The following is a 17,566-nucleotide window of genomic DNA, read 5'->3' on the forward strand; positions in this document are numbered from 1 at the left end:
GGGATTCCAGGCATGAGCGGCGCCCGGCGCTCCGATCTATTTCATCAAGGCCCCTGTCAGATTTCATGTATCATCCTCCCCTCAAGGGACCAGAGCCTCATGCTAAATGGGTGCAATCCCCAGGCCTAAAGTAGGAGAGTAGTTTGAGTGCTAGGCTTGTCCTTTTGGGAGCGAATCTTACCACGTGATTTGACTTTGGCCCCAGAATCCCAGAGATAGCCTTTCAAGGACTGGTTTTGTCCTTTTTCCCTTCACTTTGAAAGTATCTTAAAGATATGACTGCCCTCTGGTGGCTAAAATTATATATGTCAACGGCCCCCTGCCCTTCAAACACGATCCTAACAAGTGATTCAGTGTCCTAGGAAGGAGTGAGCTGCAGGGTTAGGTTATCGGGTTTGTTTGGGACTGGGGTGAGAGAGTAGTCCATAACACTCATCTCTGTGTTTACTGGCATAAATACCAGACTTCGGGTAGTTAACAAGATCTGGGTCATTTGGGGTGTAAAGTTCTTGAGGGCAGGGAACTACTTCAGTTTGGCTCAATGTTTTATCTAGTGCCTAGCAGAGCGCCGGGCACACCATACCTGCTCAAAAATGTTTATTGAATGAATAAACTGCTCCCTCAAAGGAAGCAACCACAACCTCATTCATTATTACCTCACTTTGCTGCCTTTTCATAGATGATACAAAGGCATTTGAAAAAATTCAATACCTATTAAAAAAACAAAAAAATAAAAAACAAAAAACAAGGCCAGGTGCAGTGGTTCACACCTGTGAGCCTAGCACTTTGGGAAGCCAAGGTGGGCAGATCACTTGAGCCCAGGAGTTTGAGACCTGTCTGAGCAACATAATGAGACGTCGTCTCTACAAAAAATAAAAACAAAATTAGCTGAGCATAGTGGTACATGCCTGTGGTCCCAGCTACTCAGGAGTCTGAGCCAAGAAGATCCCTTGAGCTCTGGGGGTCGAGGCTGAAGTGAGCAGAGATGGCGCCACTGCACTCCAGCCTAGGTAACAGAGTGAGACCCTGTCTCAAAAAAAAAGCCAGCCTCCCTGGGTCCTGGGACCAAGGGCAGTGCAGTTTAAAATAAAATAAAATAAAATAAAAAAAGATTAAAATTGGACTAAAAGGATTTCCTTGACATGATAAATAAATAAATCTGAACCCAAGCTTAAAGGCAAAACCCCTTTAGTAGAAGAATTTCCATTCAACTTAGGAGCACAATAAGGCTGTTCTTTCTGGCAGACTATTTTCAAAAGGTGGGTATGTGCTTTTCTTATGATGTAATCCTAACACTCCACCCATTGTGGGGAGTCTATGTCCCCCTCCCTTGACTCTGGGTAGACTACTATGACTGCCTTGATTGATATTGTATGGTGGAAGAAATCCTTTGTGATTTCCAAGGTTAGGTCATAAAAATGCCATATACTTTGTTGAGACATTTACCCTTAAAAACCAGCCGTAACGTCAAAATAAATTCAAACTAGCCATCACAGAGGAGCTACTCAGAGAGGTCATGTATAAGCGTTTTAGCCAGAGGCTGAGATCTTGACCAGCATACAGACATGAGTGAAGACATCTCCAGGTGATTCTACTCCTCAGCTATGGAACTGGATGATTCTTTAAATATTGCTAACTTGAGGCCCCAGATAGTAAGGAGCAAAGATAAGCCATGTCCACTACATTCTGTCAAAATTTCTCACCCCAGAAGATGTGATTGTTTTATTCCAGTTTTCAAGTAGCTTGTTATACAGCAGTAATCACGAAAACACTTATTATCACTACCATCACCACACTGGTATTACCTGTTAAAGATAAACACAACTGCACAGCAGTTAAAGTGGTGAAAACAGATTTTATTGGCCAAGGGCCTTGGCTCATGCCTGTAATCCTGGCACTTTGGGAGGCTGAGACAGGAGGATTGCTTGAGGCCAGGAGTTTGAGACCAACCTGGGCAACACAGTGAGAGCCCTGTCTCTACAAGGAAAACAAAAACACAAAACTCGGGTTTTATTCAGCAACTACTGACAGAAGAAAGGGCCAAACTCCATTCTGCACTTGATCCCAAAGGCCGAGAAGCCCAAGCTCCATTCTGATTTGTGCTGAGGTGACGGGGCCTTTGAAAAGCAGAATGACAGAGGAGACAAATGAGGTCCCACTAAAGTCAGCGAAGGGAAAAATCGCAAAGGGTTGGTCAATATAAATCCAATTAGGCCAGCTATGTCTGCTAGCTGGCGATTATGCAAGTTAGGGATTCTGCCCTTCCACAGCGACTGGGAGACAGAGGGCCTATCCTTTTTGATGATTACATTTCAAAGGAATGGCTCTCTGGTCCTTGAGAAAGACACTTCTGAACTGGAGGAATTACATATATACCTCAAAGGGAGAAATGAAGTATTCTTAATTTTAAGCTCTTCTTACTAATGCTCTGAGAAACAGGGGGTCTATCATTAGAAGTTTGCTAGAACAAACAGTAAATTCTCCTGGCAGCATCGAGCTTGCTTTCTTTTGTTTTTTTTTTTTTATGTTCACTTTTTGTGAGTATACATATTTTGTAAGTGTATATATGTATGGGGTATACAAGATAATTTGATACAGGCATACAATGTGTAATATTCACATCAGGGTAAATGGGGTATCCATCACCTCAAGCATTTATCCCTTGCGTTATGAACAATCCAATTATTCTTTTAGTTATTATTATTATTATTTTTTGAGATGGAGTTTTGCTCTTGCTGCCCAGGCTGGTGTGAAATGACGTGATCTTAGCTCATCAAAACCTCTGCCTCTTGGGTTCAAGCAATTCTCCTGCCTCAGCCTCCCAAGTAGCTGGGATTACAGGCATGCACCAACACGCCTGGCTAATTTTGTATTTTTTAGTAGAGACGGGGTTTCTCCATGTTGGTCAGGCTGGTCTTGAACTCCTGACCTCAGGTGACCCACCCGCCTCAGCCTCCCAAAGTGCTGGGATTACAGGCATGTGCTAGCGCGCCCGGCTATTTTATTTATTTATTTATTTAGTTAGTTAGTTATTTATTTGAGCCGGAGTCTCACTCTGTCGCCCAGGCTGGAGCACAGTGGTACGAACTTGGCTCACTGCAACCTCCGCTGCCCGGGTTCAAGCGATTCTTCTGCCTCAGCCTCCCGAGTAGCTGGGACTACAACCACGAGCCACCATGCCTGGCTAATTTTTGTATTTTTAGTAGAGACAGGGTTTCACCATATTGGCCAGGCTGGTCTTGAACTCCTGACCTTGTGATCCACCCACCTCGCCCTCCAAAAGTGCTGGGATTATAGGTGTGAGCCACTGTGCCTGGCCACTGTTAGTCATTTTATTTTAGACAGGGCTCTGGCTCTGTCACCCACACTGGAGTGCAGTGGCACAATCTTGGCTCACTGCAATCTCTGCCTCTCAGGCTCAAGTAATCCTCCCACTTTAGCCTCCTGAGTAACTGAGATCACAGGTATGCACCACCACACTTGGCTAATTTTGTTTTGTTTTGGTAGAGGCGGGCTTTTGCCATGTTGCCCAGGCTGGTCTCAAACTCCTGGTCTCAAGCAATCTGCCTGCCTCTGCTTCCCAAAGTGCTGGGATTACAGATGTGAGCCACTGCCCCCAGCCCAAACTGTGTTTTATTTTTATTTTTAATTTTTTTATTTTTTACTTATTTTTTATTTTTTATTTTTTTTGAGGCAGAGTCTCGCTCTGTCGCCCAGGCTGGAGTGCAGTGGTGCAATCTCTTGCTCACTGCAAGCTCCGCCTCCCGGGTTCACGCCATTCTCCTGCCTCAGCCTCCCAAGTAGCTGGGACTACAGGCGCCCGCCATCGCGCCCGGCTAATTTTTTGTATTTTTAGTAGAGACGGGGTTTCACCGTGCTAGCCAGGATGGTCTCGATCTCCTGACCTCGTGATCCACCCGTCTCAGCCTCCCAAAGTGCTGGGATTACAGGCATGAGCCACCGCGCCCGGCCCCCAAACTGTGTTTTAAAACTTTGTTTTCTTTACTCCTTTCTCCCCAATCTCAAGATACAACTTTGAGACAAACTGCATGTCTTTCCTTTCATCTTCAAATACAGATTCGGAATGTGCTGTGAACCTCCAATCCTTTTCTTTTCTTATTCTATGTTCCCATGCCTTATGTACACATATTTACTTAGATGCATGTTAAGCACATACCATACCCACTTATCTGGTCATATATTTCCTTAGAAGCTTCAGGGGCTGGATCCTGATATGAACCAGACACCTCGAACCACGATGGCGCCAACCCCTTCCCTGGATGGAACAATAATTCAAGACAAGCTATTGGAGAAAGTTACGCCACCCGACACCTGCTAGCTCCTCTTCCTCTTCTGCATTCCAAACCCTCTGTGTGTGTGTGTGTGTGTGTGTGTGTGTGTGTGTGTGTGTGTGTGTGTGTGTCAGGGTCTCACTCTGTCACCCAGGCTGGAGTGCAGTGGCATCATCACCATTCACTTTAGTCTCCACCTCCTGGGCTCAAGTGATCCTCCCACCTCAGCCTCCCAAGTTGCTGGGAATACAGGTGTGTGCCACCATACCTGGCTAATTTTTGTATTTTTTGTAGAGATGGAGTTTTGCCATGTTGCCCAGGCTGGTCTTGAACTCCTGAGCTCTAGTGATTTGCCTGCCTATGCTTCCCATATTGTTTGGATTATAGGTGTGAGCAACCACGCCTGGCCCAAATCCTCCCTTTAAAACCCCCTGCATTCCCTCTACAAATTCAAAAGTAGAATTTTTTTCATTCTTTCCCTCGAAAGAATGGATAATAAATTCTCATTGTCTTTTTTATCACATCTTGTTATTATTTTGGCTTCTTTTTACAAACGGTGAGCAGCCAGACCCTTTTGCCAGTTACAATATCAGGGTTGTGAGATAGATACATAGATAGATGATAGATAGATAGATAGATAGATAGATAGATAGATAGATAGATAGATGATAGATAGATAGATGATAGATAGATGATAGATAGATAGATGATAGATACATAGATACATAGATGATAGATAGATGATAGATGATAGATGATAGATAGATAGATAGATAGATAGATAGATAGATAGATGATAGATAGATAGATAGATAGATAGATAGATAGATAGATAGATAGATGATAAATTGATTTTTTTTCTTGGACCATTCTCCATAACAAAGGGGTGTGATATATTAGCTTCCTATGAAAGGAATGTGGCCAGCCACAATGGCTCATGCCTGTAATCCCAACACTTTGGGAGGCCGGGGTGGGAAGATTGCTGGAAGCCAGGAGTTTCAGACAGGCCCAGGCAACATAGAGAGACCCCATCTCTTCAAAAAAAATTAGCCAGGCATGGTGGTGCACGTTTGTCCTCCCAGCTACTCTAGAGGCTGAGAGAGGAGGATTGCTTGAGCCATGATGGTGACACTGCACTCCAGCCTCTGCAACACAGAAAAATCCTGTCTCTAAAAACAAAACAAAATAAACAAACAGAAAAATGTGAACTGTAGTGGTTAACTTCAGACCTGGTGGGAAAATACGGCGAAATCTCTATTAATATAAATGTAGGCCTATGTGAGTAGATGAATCCTTTTGTAGAGAACAACTAGGAAAGCTGAAAAAATGCAAAGTAAAAAATTGTTTGGGCCCAGTGTGGTGGCTCATGCCTGTAATCCCAGCACTTTGGGAGGCCAAGGCAGGCAGATCACAAGGTCAGCAGATCAAGACCATCCTGGCCAACATGGTGAAACTCTGTCTCTACTAAAAACACAAAAATTAGCTGGGCATGGTGGCGCACACCTGTAGTCACAGCTACTTGGGAGGCTGAGGCAGGAGGATCACTTGAACCTGGGAGGCGGAGGTTGCAGTGAGCCGAGATCCCGCCACTACACTCCAGCCTGGCGACAGAGCAAGACTCCATCTCAAAAAAAAAAAAATTGTTTAAAGGTATGAGAGAGCTGCCCAAGTAGCCAGTACTTGAGGGGCTAATGTTCAGAGGGAAGAGAAACTCCTTGAATGAAGCCTCTCTTTGCCCTTGAGGAATGTGCTGATTCATAAATGGTGTAGGGTAGGCATGCTGAAAAGCTGAACAAAAACTGGTTGACAAGCTGGGCACAGTGGCTCACGCCTGTAATCCCAGCACTTTGGGAGGCTGAGGCAGCAGGATCACTGGAGCCCAGGAATTCAAGACCAGTCTGGCCAACATAGTGGGACCCCATCTGTATAAAAAGTTAAAAAAATAATAAAAAGAAACATCCAGACTGAAGGAGGAAAAGACAAAGGGAAAAAAGAAGAGAGAAAAAGAGGGTGGAAAATACAGAAAAGAGTGCAAAATATCTACTGGAGACAGTGAGAAAGTCTAACATCTAGGTCACTGGAGGTATGAGAAACAAGGAGGAAAAGAATGGAGCAGAGGCAACACTTAAAGAGATAATGCTGATTATCTCTAATGCTAACACATAATGGAAGTATGAAAACACTTGAATAATGTATTTAAGCTGCTAAAAGAAAATAACCACCAACCTATAATTATAAACCCAGTGAAAATAGTTTTAAAAATAAAGGTGAGCCGGGCGCGGTGGCTCACGCCTGTAATCCCAGCACTTTGGGAGGCTGAGGGGGGCGGATCACGAGGTCAGGAGATCGAGACCACGGTGAAAACCCGTCGCTACTAAAAATACAAAAAATTAGCCGGGCACGGTGGCAAGTGCCTGTAGTCCCAGCTACTCAGGAGGCTGAGGCAGGAGAATGGCGTGAACCCGGGAAGCGGAGCTTGCAGTGAGCTGAGATCGGGCCACTGCACTCCAGCCTGGGCGACAGAGTGAGACTCCGTCTCAAAAAACAAAATAAAAATAAAAAAAAATAAAGGTGAAAGCACTAATCATAAAGGAAATGACTGATAAATCAGATACTAACATTAAAATCTGTTCACCGAGGCCAGGCGTGGTGGCTCATGCCTGTAATCCCAGCACTTGGTGAGGCCTAGGCAGGCAGATCACTGGAGATCAGGAGTTTGAGACCAGCCTGGCCAATTTAGTAGAGATGGCGAAACCCCATCTGTACTAAAAATACAAAAATTAACTGGGCTTGGTGTCGCACGCCTGTAATCCCAGCTACTCAGGAGGCTGAGGCAGGAGAATCTCTTGAACCCAGGAGGCGGAGTGTGTAGTGAGCCGAGATTGCACCATTGCACTCCAGCCTGGGTGGACAGAAAGAGACTGCGTCTCAAAAAAAAAAAAAAAAAAATCAGTTCATCAAAAGATGCTATTAAAAGGGCAAAAAAGGCAAGCCACTGAAAAAGAGAAGACATTTGCAATATTTTAGCAGGTAAAGAGTTAATATCCCCCCCAGAATATATAAAGAACTGCCACAAATCAATAACAAAAAGGCACAGTCTAACAAAAAATAGGCAAAAGACTAAACAGGCAATTCACAAAACAGAGTATCTAAATAGCCAACAAGTATGTGAAAATGTTCTTAACCTCGTTAATCATATAGAAATGTCAAACTAAAACTAGAATTGTTTACTACTAACACTCAAAAAATAGTTTAACTTTTTTTTTTTTTTTTTTTTGAGACAGAGTCTTGTTCTTTCGCCCAGGCTGGAGTGCAGTGGTGTGATCTCGGCTCACTGCAACCTCCACCTCCTGGGTTCAAGCGATTCTCGTGCCTCAGCTGGGATTACAAGCACCTGCCACCACGCCTGGCTAATTTTTGTATTTTTAGTAAAGACAGGGTTTTACCATGTTGGCGAGACTGGTCTTAAACTCTTGACTTCAAGTGATCCACTTGCCTCAGCCTCCCAAAGTGTTAGGATTACAGGCATGAGCCACTGTGCCCAACCTAAAAAAATTTTTAATAGCAATACCAAGGATTTATGAGAAGGTGGAGTAACTGGAACTCTCACACACATAGCTGATGAGAGTGTAAATTAAAACACTCATTTTGGAAAACTTTTTGTAGATTTTTCTAAAGTTGAACATACTAGCAATTTTAGTCCTATGTATACACTTTACATAAATGCACACATATGCATACCAAATAACATGTATGAGAATGTACATAGCAGTTTTATTTATAAGAACGCCAAGTAGAAGCAACACAAATGTCCATCAACTGTAGAATGGGTAAATAAAACAATGAAGTATTCTAAAGTAGGGCACTATTGCCATTTTGGGCGAGATAACTTTTTGCTGTGAGGGGCTAACTTGTGTATACCAAATACTATTTAGCAGCACCACTGTCCTCTACCCACTAGACTGCAGTACAACTAGCACTACCCTAGTTGTGACAACCAAAAATGTCTCCAGAGATTGTCGAATGTCCCCAAGGGAGATTAAATCACCACCAATTCCCACTCCCAAGAATCACTGCTCTAAAGTCAACAGAAATAAACGAACTTCTGCTACACGCAACATTATAGACAAATGTCAAATACCTAACGTGTGAAAGTGGCTAGGCACAAAAGTACATGCTGTCTGATTTCATTTAAATAAAATTCTAAAATGGGAAATATTAATAAACGTAATACAACTTGGGATCTTCATGACTTTGGAGGAAGGTACTGACTGGGAGGGGACATAAGAAAGGTGGTCTCCGGCTGGGTGCTGTGGCTCACGCCTGTAATCCCAGCACTTTGGGAGGCCAAGGCGGGCAGATTACCTGAGGTCAGGAGTTCGAGACCAGCCTGGCCAACATGGTGAAACCCCGTCTCTACTAAAAACACAAAAATTAGCCGGGTGCGGTGGCACACGCCTGTAATCCCAGTTACTCGGGCTGAGACAGGAGAATTGCTTGAGCCTGGGAGACGGAGGTTGCAGTGAGCCGAGATCTTGGCACTGCACTGCAGCCTGGCCAACAGAGTAAGACTTTGTCTCAAAAAAAAAAAAAAAAAAGGTGATTTTCTGATGATACTCTATATGAACCCTAATGTGGGTAATATTTCCAGGGGTGTGTTCCTTTGTGAAAGTTTATCAAGCCATACCCTTCTGGTTTTGCTATATATACTCTGCTTCAAAGAACGGTTACTCAAGAATATATGTTTGTGAATCTGGAGATGAGGAGAGACATAATTCTAGAATATGAAGCAAATGTTAAAATGTTACTCTAAAAAATACAAACAGTAGGGAATCTGACATCTCAGTTTGGAAGAGAAAGAAAAACTGAGCTTTGTTAGAACAACAGGTAGCAGGATAAGAAGTGGCAAAGCTGAGTAAAAAGAAAGAAAAGAAATCTTCTTTCCCCAAAGAATAGAAAGTGAGCTAAAGCAGAAAATTCAACCCAGGACTAGAAGTTAAAAAGGATTTCTACTCTGGTAGAAACTGCTAGTTACTCATGTTAATCCTTCCTCTCATTCTTCCTTAACTAACAGAATCACAAATTTATTCTGTGCAACAATTTGACCACTAAAACACTACATTTTCTAGCCATTCTTGCAAGTAACCTTGTTCAAAGTGATGTGGACATGAATGCTGATGCTGCAGCAGCCATCATATAACCATAAGGTGACCTTGAGGATGGAAATGTAGTGGAGCACAAAGAAGGAACTTTGAATCCCTGATGACTACAGAGGCTGCCACCTCCAACCTGGACTGCCTGCTTCTGGTATTTTACCTAAAAGAGAAATAAACCTCTCTTTTGCTTAAACCATGTTTTTGTGTTTTCTGTCATATACAGCTAAATGCAATTCAAAACTGACACAGTAGCCCAGAGCTGCATGTGACAGAAAACACAAAAACATGGTTTAAACAAAAGAGAGGTGTATTTCTCTTTTATGTGATTGCATTTAGCTGCAGATGACAGGAAATATATCAAAAACAGAAAAACATTTGTCTATAATGTTGCATGTACAAGTCTGGCCAAGAGAGAGCATTGGGAATTATAAACCTGAGCTGATGATCCTTGGCAGCAATAGAACCGTAGTTGCCAACACAGCACAGCACAGGGGATGGGGCAGAGACAACAAAGTATCAAGAAGAATCCCGAATCTTTACATACATAGGAGGAAAACATGGAGACCGAATGTGTACCATGTATTAAAAATGCATTAGGCGGTCACAGTGGCTCACGCCTGTAATCCCAGCACTTTGGGAGGTGATTACACTTTGTAATCACCTGAGGTCAGGAGTTCCAGACCAGCCTGACCAAACATGGCAAAATCCCGTCTCTACTAAAAATACAAACATTAGCTTGGTGTGGTGGTGGGCGCCTGTAATCCCAGCCTCTGGGAGGCTGAGACAGGAGAATTGCTTGAACCAGGAAGGCAGAGGTTGCAGTGAGCTGAGACCATGCCATTGCACTCCAGCCTAAGCAACAAGAGCAAAACACCATCTCAAAAAAAAGTGTACATTTTTGGATTTGCATAGATAAAAGTCTAGAGGGATACACTCCAATGAGAGTAGTTACCCTTAGGGAGTAGAATTGGAGATAGGAGTGGAAACAATCTCAGACATATATATTTTTTTTTTTTGAGACGGAGTCTTACCCTATTGCCCAGGCTGGAGTGCAGTGATTTGATCTTGGCTCACTGCAACCTCTGCCTCCAGGGTTCAAGGGATTCTCCTGCCTCAGCCTCCCAAGTAGCTGGGATTACAGGCACCAGCTACCACGCCCAGCTGATTTTTTGTATTTTTAGTAGAGATGGGGTTTCACCATCTTGGACAGGCTGGTCTTGAACTCCTGACCTTGTGATCCACCCGCCTTGGCCTCCCAAAGTGCTGGGATTACAGGCGTGAGCCACTGTGTCCGGCCTGATCTTAGACTTTTAAGTTTTATATATTTTAGAATTGTTGGAAATGTTTACAATAAGCAGGTATTTTTGTGGTTAAAAGTTGTTTGGCGTTTTTGTGGTTGTTGTTTTATGAAATTTGTTGTTTTACATTTGAGGAGCTTGGGTATCTCCCGTCTAGATTTCTAAAGTAGATAAAAGCTAGCTATAGGGATTGAGATTTTAATTAGAGTTTAGCCAAAGGTAAGTGATGTGGAGGAAAAATTTTTGGGATGGGAAGTAAGCAATTTGGGTTCTGATCTTGACTAGGTGTGATCTTGACTAGGTGTGACATCTGGGCCATCGTTTTACTTCTTTGGGCCTTAGTTTCCTTGCCTGTAAGATTAAAATTTGCACTGGACAGTTCCTTCCATCCTGACATTCTGTAAATTTATAAATTGCCTCTCTGAGATTGAGGGGAAATTCTTATTTATCTTTGTAACTCCTTTTCTAACACATAGTGCTTATTAATACTTGTTAAGAAATAAGTGAGTGAGTGACGTGTGAGGACAGTAAGGCAGCTGTGATATCCATTTTGACATCGCAGAATTTACGTGATGTCTTTAAAGATCATATTGCTAAGTAGCATAAGAGTTGGTTTCCTGTTCGGTGTATGAATATGCTGCAGAAAATCTGGATCCTGAAAAAGTAGAGAGAGCAATTCTCTCTCTCAACACTGTGGAGGCAGCCTGTCAGCCCACAACTGCTGCTGCAGAGTTTAAAGGAAACCGAAAATGTGAGAGCAGGGTACTGCAAGATAAGCCTAAAAATATACACCTGCACAACGTGAGAGGAAGCTGCGCTAGGATCAGAAGGACGTCCATGCATCATGGTACTAAATAAAGCTGACAGACTGCCCTCTTTGGGTGGCATCTCATCTAACCCACAACATCAGCAATCCAGGCACAGGGTCACAGCCAGCCTGCAGTGAGCCATCTGTCATGTGCTCTTATGACAATCCACAAGAAAAAGTTCTGGCAATCAAACAAGTTCCAAGGACATTCACACACAATCCTCAGTCCACTCTTAAAATAGCTGCAGACACATTTTCACAAGGGACATCTTTTCATTCATGATGCACTTCTTATCTAATATTGAGCTTCGCATGCTTCCCATGGAACAGAGGCTGTCTCAATTTATTCTATTCTAATGGTAACTTGACCGCTTGCCTAGGTTGCGAGTTCTTAATTAAGTAGCAGCAAACACCAATCTCTTGACTGTATTGCCCCTCCCGCAGGCAGAACTTTAGAGCAAAGGAAAGTCTTGGGCTACAATATGCAATGGTTCCTAGATTTGTGCCATCCTGTCTGATCTGCTCAGACAACTGAATTTGGGAAAGAAAGTTTCATAGACCTAGACATAGGGGCCTAATGAAGCAGAATGGTCAAAACGAGGTCTCTAAAGCTGAGTTCAGACAGACACGACTACACACAATATACGATCCTGGATTGGGAAAACAACTGTTATAAAGTGCATTACAGGCCGGGCATGGTGGCTCACGTCTGTAATCCCAGCACTTTGGGAGGCCAAGGCAGGGAGATCACCTGAGGTTAGGAGTTCGAGACCAGCCTGGTTAACATGGTGAATCCCCATCTCTATTAAAAATACAAAAAAAAATTTAGCCAGGCATGGTGGCGGGCACCTGTAATCCCAGCTACTTGGGAGGCTGAGGCAGGAGAATTGCTTGAACCTGGGAGGCAGAGGTTGCAGTGAGCCAAGATTGTGCCACTGCACTCCAGCCTGGGTGACAAGAGCAAAACTCTGTCTCAAAATAATAACAATAATAATAACAATAAAGTGCATTACAGAGACAATGGAGAAATTTGAGTATGGATTATATATTGTATCAATGTTAACTTGATATATTTTTTTTTTTTTGGGACAAAGTCTTCCTCTTGTTGCCCAGGCTGGAGTGTAATGCTGTGATCTCAGCTCACTGCAACCTCCAACTCCCAGGTTCAAGCAATTCTCTTGCCTCAGCCTCCTAAGTAGCTAGGACTATAGGCACTTGCCACCAGGCCTGGCTAATCTGGAACTCCTGACCTCAGGTGATCCACCCTCCTCGGCCTCCCAAAGTGCTGGGAATACAGGCGTAAGCTGCCATGCCCAGCACCCAACTTGATAACATTTAATAATATTGTATCAATGTTAAATTCCCTGTTTTTGATCATTTCACAGTGGCTATCTCAGAATGTCTCTGTTCTTAGGAGACAAGTGGAGAAGTATTTAGGAGTAACGTGGTGGTTCTCTACAGTCAGACATGCAGTGTGGGGATCAGAAGTGGAGACAAAAATATGGAGGCTCCTCCCTCTCACGCCACCATCTCCCCATAAATGTGTGTGTATTTGATGTTTCCAAGATATATGCAGGTTAGAGACCTAGAAATGGAATTATAGCAAAAATTTTAATTTTCGACTGCCTTAAATGTTTGCTTGTCCACACCCCACATCCCTCCTGGAACATCAAGGCAAAGAGACAGAAGGTCCTCGGAGCAGCTGCCCCTGACCCCTCCAGGATCTACTCCACTCCTCTGTGCTCTCTGGACCCAGCTTTCCTGGCTTCCTGATGAGCTGCACTCCCTATCCCACCACCTTTTTTATAACTCCAAATGTTATTGGAACAAGTAAGCAAAGGAGATTCACTTTAGATTCTGGAGGCAAGAAAATATTATGAATAATGCTATCTCTATTCATTTAAAAATTTACATAACATGGCAAATTTCCTAGTCTTTTCAAAGAACCAACTTTTGGTTTGTTTATCCTCTCCTTTGTGTTTATTTTCCATGTCATTATTATTATTTTTTGAGTCAGGGTCTCACTCCATCACCCAGGCTGGAGTACAATGGCACAGTCTTGGCTCACTGCAACCTCCTCCTCCTAGGCTCAAGTGATCCTCCCACCTCAGCCTCCCAAGTAGCAAGACTAAAGGCACCAGCTACCACACACAGCTAATTTTTGGTATTTTGGTAGAGGCAGGGTTTCCTCGTGTAGTTCAGGCTGGTCTCAAATTCCTGAGCTCAAGCGATCCTCCTGCCTCAGCCTCCCAAAGTGCTGAGATTACAGGTGTGAGCCACTGCACCCAGCCCCCATTAATCATTTTGTTACTGTTTCTTAGTCAATGTTTTTTTGTTTGTTTTCTGTATTTTGGTGTTTTTTGAGACAGAGTTTCGCTCTTGTTGCCCAGGCTGTAGTGTAATGGCACAATCTCGGCTCACTGCAACCTCCACCTCGTGGGTTTAAGCGATTCTCCTGTCTCAGCCTCCTGAGTAGCTGGGATTACAGATGCATGCCACTACACCCGGCTAATTTTTGTATTTTTAGTAGAGACAGGGTTTCATCATATTGCTCAGGCTGGTCTCAAACTCCTGACCTCAGGTGATCCGCCCATCTTGGTCTCCCAAAGTGCTGGGATTACAGGTGTGAGCCACTGGGCCTGGCCTGGTCAATGTTTTTTATATTTACCCACATACACATATTTGCCACATTCTTTGCAGTTAATTCTCCATTGCATTCCAGACCTTCAATCTGGAATCATTTTCCTTCTGATAATTTTTTTTTTTAGAATTTCCATTAATGTAGGTCTACTGGGTGTTTTTTAATTTTTTAAATTATTGATCGATTGATTGATTGAGACAGTCTCACTCTGTCACCCAGGATAGAGTGCAGTGGCACAATCCTGGCTCACTGCAACCTTATCCTCCCAAGTTCAAGCGATTCTCTTGCCTCAGCATCCCAAGTAGCTGGGGCTACAGGTGAGTGCCACAATACCAAACTAATTTTTCTATTTTTATTAGAGACAGGGTATCACCATGTTGGCCAGATTGGTCTCGAACTCCTGACCTCAGGTGATGCACCCGCCTTGGCCTCCCAAAGTGTTGGGATTACAGAAGTGATCCACCGAGCCCGGGCTTTTTGTTTGTTTCAGAGACAAGGTCTTGTTCTGTTGCCCAGGCTGGAGCTGCAGCCTCAACCTCCTGGGCTCAAGCAATCGAGTAGCTAGGACTATAGGAAGGTACCAGCATGCCCAGCTAATTTAGATCTGCTGTTAATAAACTGTCTCTGTTTGTTTATGTCATTTTACTTGCATTCTTTTCTTCTTCTTTTTTTTTTTTTTGAGACAGAATCTTGCTCTGTTGCCCAGGCCAGAGTGCAGTGGCAGGATCTTGGCTCACTGCAACCTCTGCATCCTGGGTTCAAGTGATTCTCCAGGCTCAGCCTTCAGAGTAGCTGGGATTACAGGCATGCATTGCCATGCCTGGCTAATTTTTGTATTTTTAGTAGAGACGGGGTTTCGCCATGTTGGCCAGGATGGTCTCGAACTCCTGACCTTGTGATCCGCCCACCTCAGCCTCCCAAAGTACCTGGTTTTTTGTTTTGTTTCGTTTTGTTTTTTAATGAGACAGGTCTTGCTGTTGCCCAGGCTGGAGTGCATTGGCACGATGTCAACTCACTGCAATCTCTGTCTCCTGGGTTCAAGCGATTCTCCTGCCTCAGCCTCCCGAGTAGCTGGGATTACAGGCACCCACCACCATGCCTGGCTAATTCTTATTTTATTATTAATATTTTTTTTTGAGGTGGAGTTTTACTCTTTTACCCAGGCTGGAGTGAAGTGACTCAACCTTGGCTCACTGCAACCTCCGCCCCCCCCGGGGTTCAAGCGATTCTCCTCCCTCAGCCTCCCGAATAGCTGGGATTACAGGCACTCGCCACCATACCTGGCTAATTTTTTTGTATTTTTAGTAGAGACGAGGTTTTGCCATGCTGGCCAGGCTGGTCTCAAATTCCTGACTTCAGGTGATCCACCCTCCTCAGTCTCCTAAAGTGCTAGGATTACAGGCATAAGCCACTGTGCCCGGCCTTAATTATTGTATTTTTAGTAGAGACAGGTTTCACCACATTGGCCAGGCTGGTCTGGAACTCCTGAGCTCAGATTACCTGCCCACCTTGGCCTTCCAAAGTGCTGGGATTACAGGCGTGAGCCACCGCGCCCAGCCTTGTTTCGTACTCTTTTCTTTGCACACTTATCTTACTTAGAATTTGATAGACTCTTTGAATCTGTGTGAAATGGCTTTGTGATGTGTCAACTTGGGTAAACTACAGTTTATAGATTTCTCTTTCTAGCACGTTTCCAGTTAGAATGGGTTACAAGGGAGATTCATGAGGCTCGGAGAGTGGAAGGATGGCAGAAGACACTTTGTAGCATACATACACCTTCTCCCAGGTACTCAATCATACATTAGTCAGGTGTTGCTGTACAAGGAATTTATTTATTTATTTATTTATTTATTTTGAGACAGAGTCTTGCACTATTGCCCGGGCTGGAGTGCAATGGCACAATCTCGGCTCACTGCAACCTCCGCCTCCCAGGTTCAAGCGATTCTCCTGTCTCAGCCTCCAGAGTAGCTGGGATTACAGACACCCGCCACCATGCCTGGCTATTTTTTTTTGTATTTTTAGTAGAGTTGGGGTTTCACTATGTTGGCCAGGCTGGTCTCGAACTCCTGACCTCGTGATCCACCTGCCTTGGCCTCCCAAAGTGCTGGGATTACAGGCGTGAGCCATCGTGCCTGGCATAGGAATTTTTAAATATAATTAATGTTTCAAATCAGTTGAGCTTCTGGCTTGGGCTTGCTTGGTTGATCTCTGTAGTTTGCTGGTGGCTCAACTGGAACTAAATAGTCTAAGAAGACCTCATTCACATATCTAGCAATTTGCAGCCAGTTTGGTCTTAAGGGTTGGGGGCAAGGTTCAGTTGGAATTACTGTCTCTGCTTCATGTAGTTTCTTTTTTTTTGAGACAGAGTCTTGCTCTATCGCCCAAGTGGTGCAATCTCAGCTCACTGCAACTTCCACCTCCAGAGTTCAGGTGATTCTCCTGCCTCAGCCTTTCAAGTAGCTTTGACTACATGTGTGCACCACCACGCCCAGCTAATTTTTGCATTGTTAGTAGAGACAGGGTTTCACCATGTTGCCCAGGCTGGTCTTGAACTCCTGACCTCAAATAATAGGCCTGCCTTGGCCTCCCAAAGTGCTGGCATTACAGGCATGAGCCACCATGCCAGGCTGTTCATACAGTTTCTTCTCCAACGGTCCTGTCCAGGCTTCTTTAAATGGTGGTTTTGGAATTCCAAAGAGAAGTAAGGAAGTAAGAGAGAGCAAGCCCCAATGCATAGTTTATATTCCTTTGCTTTTGTCATGTCTGCTGTTGTCTCATTGACCAAAACAAGTCATAGGGCCAAGCCAGATACAGCAGGTGGAGTATAGATTCTCCTTTGATGGGAGAAAGAGCCAAGTCATATTACAAAGGGGTGAGTGCACAGAGATGAGAAGAATTATTGTGGTCATTTCCACAATCAGTCTATCAAATTGCCTTATGAAGAGCACTGCAATTAAGTCAAATGACAAACTTGGAAAAATATTTGCAAGTCCAATCACAAAAGATTAACTTAGCTAATACATAAGGAGCTTCTATAAATTGTTAACAAAAAGACCAAAAGCTAATACATAAATGGTGAAAGGATATGGACAGTTTCCAAAAGAAAATACAAACGTCTTTTTCTGGCTGACAGCAAGGGAAAGGAAAGAAGAAAAAAGCTTTAAAGACATTGAAATAATTTTTTTAAAGCTGATTGTTTTTTAATTGCATGGTACAAAACTTTAAAAGGCACAAAAAGGTACAGTGAAAAATCTCCTCCTGTACTACATTTACCATGTCCTTTGATTTTAATTACAATAGATTTTGCCATGCAGGTATTTTTATTATTTCAAAATATTTAAATAGGCCAGGCGCGGTGGCTCATGCCTGTA

The sequence above is a fragment of the Hylobates moloch genome, unplaced genomic scaffold (genome assembly GCF_009828535.3).
Source record: "Hylobates moloch isolate HMO894 unplaced genomic scaffold, HMol_V3 SCAFFOLD_5, whole genome shotgun sequence".
Taxonomy (NCBI): domain Eukaryota; kingdom Metazoa; phylum Chordata; class Mammalia; order Primates; family Hylobatidae; genus Hylobates; species Hylobates moloch.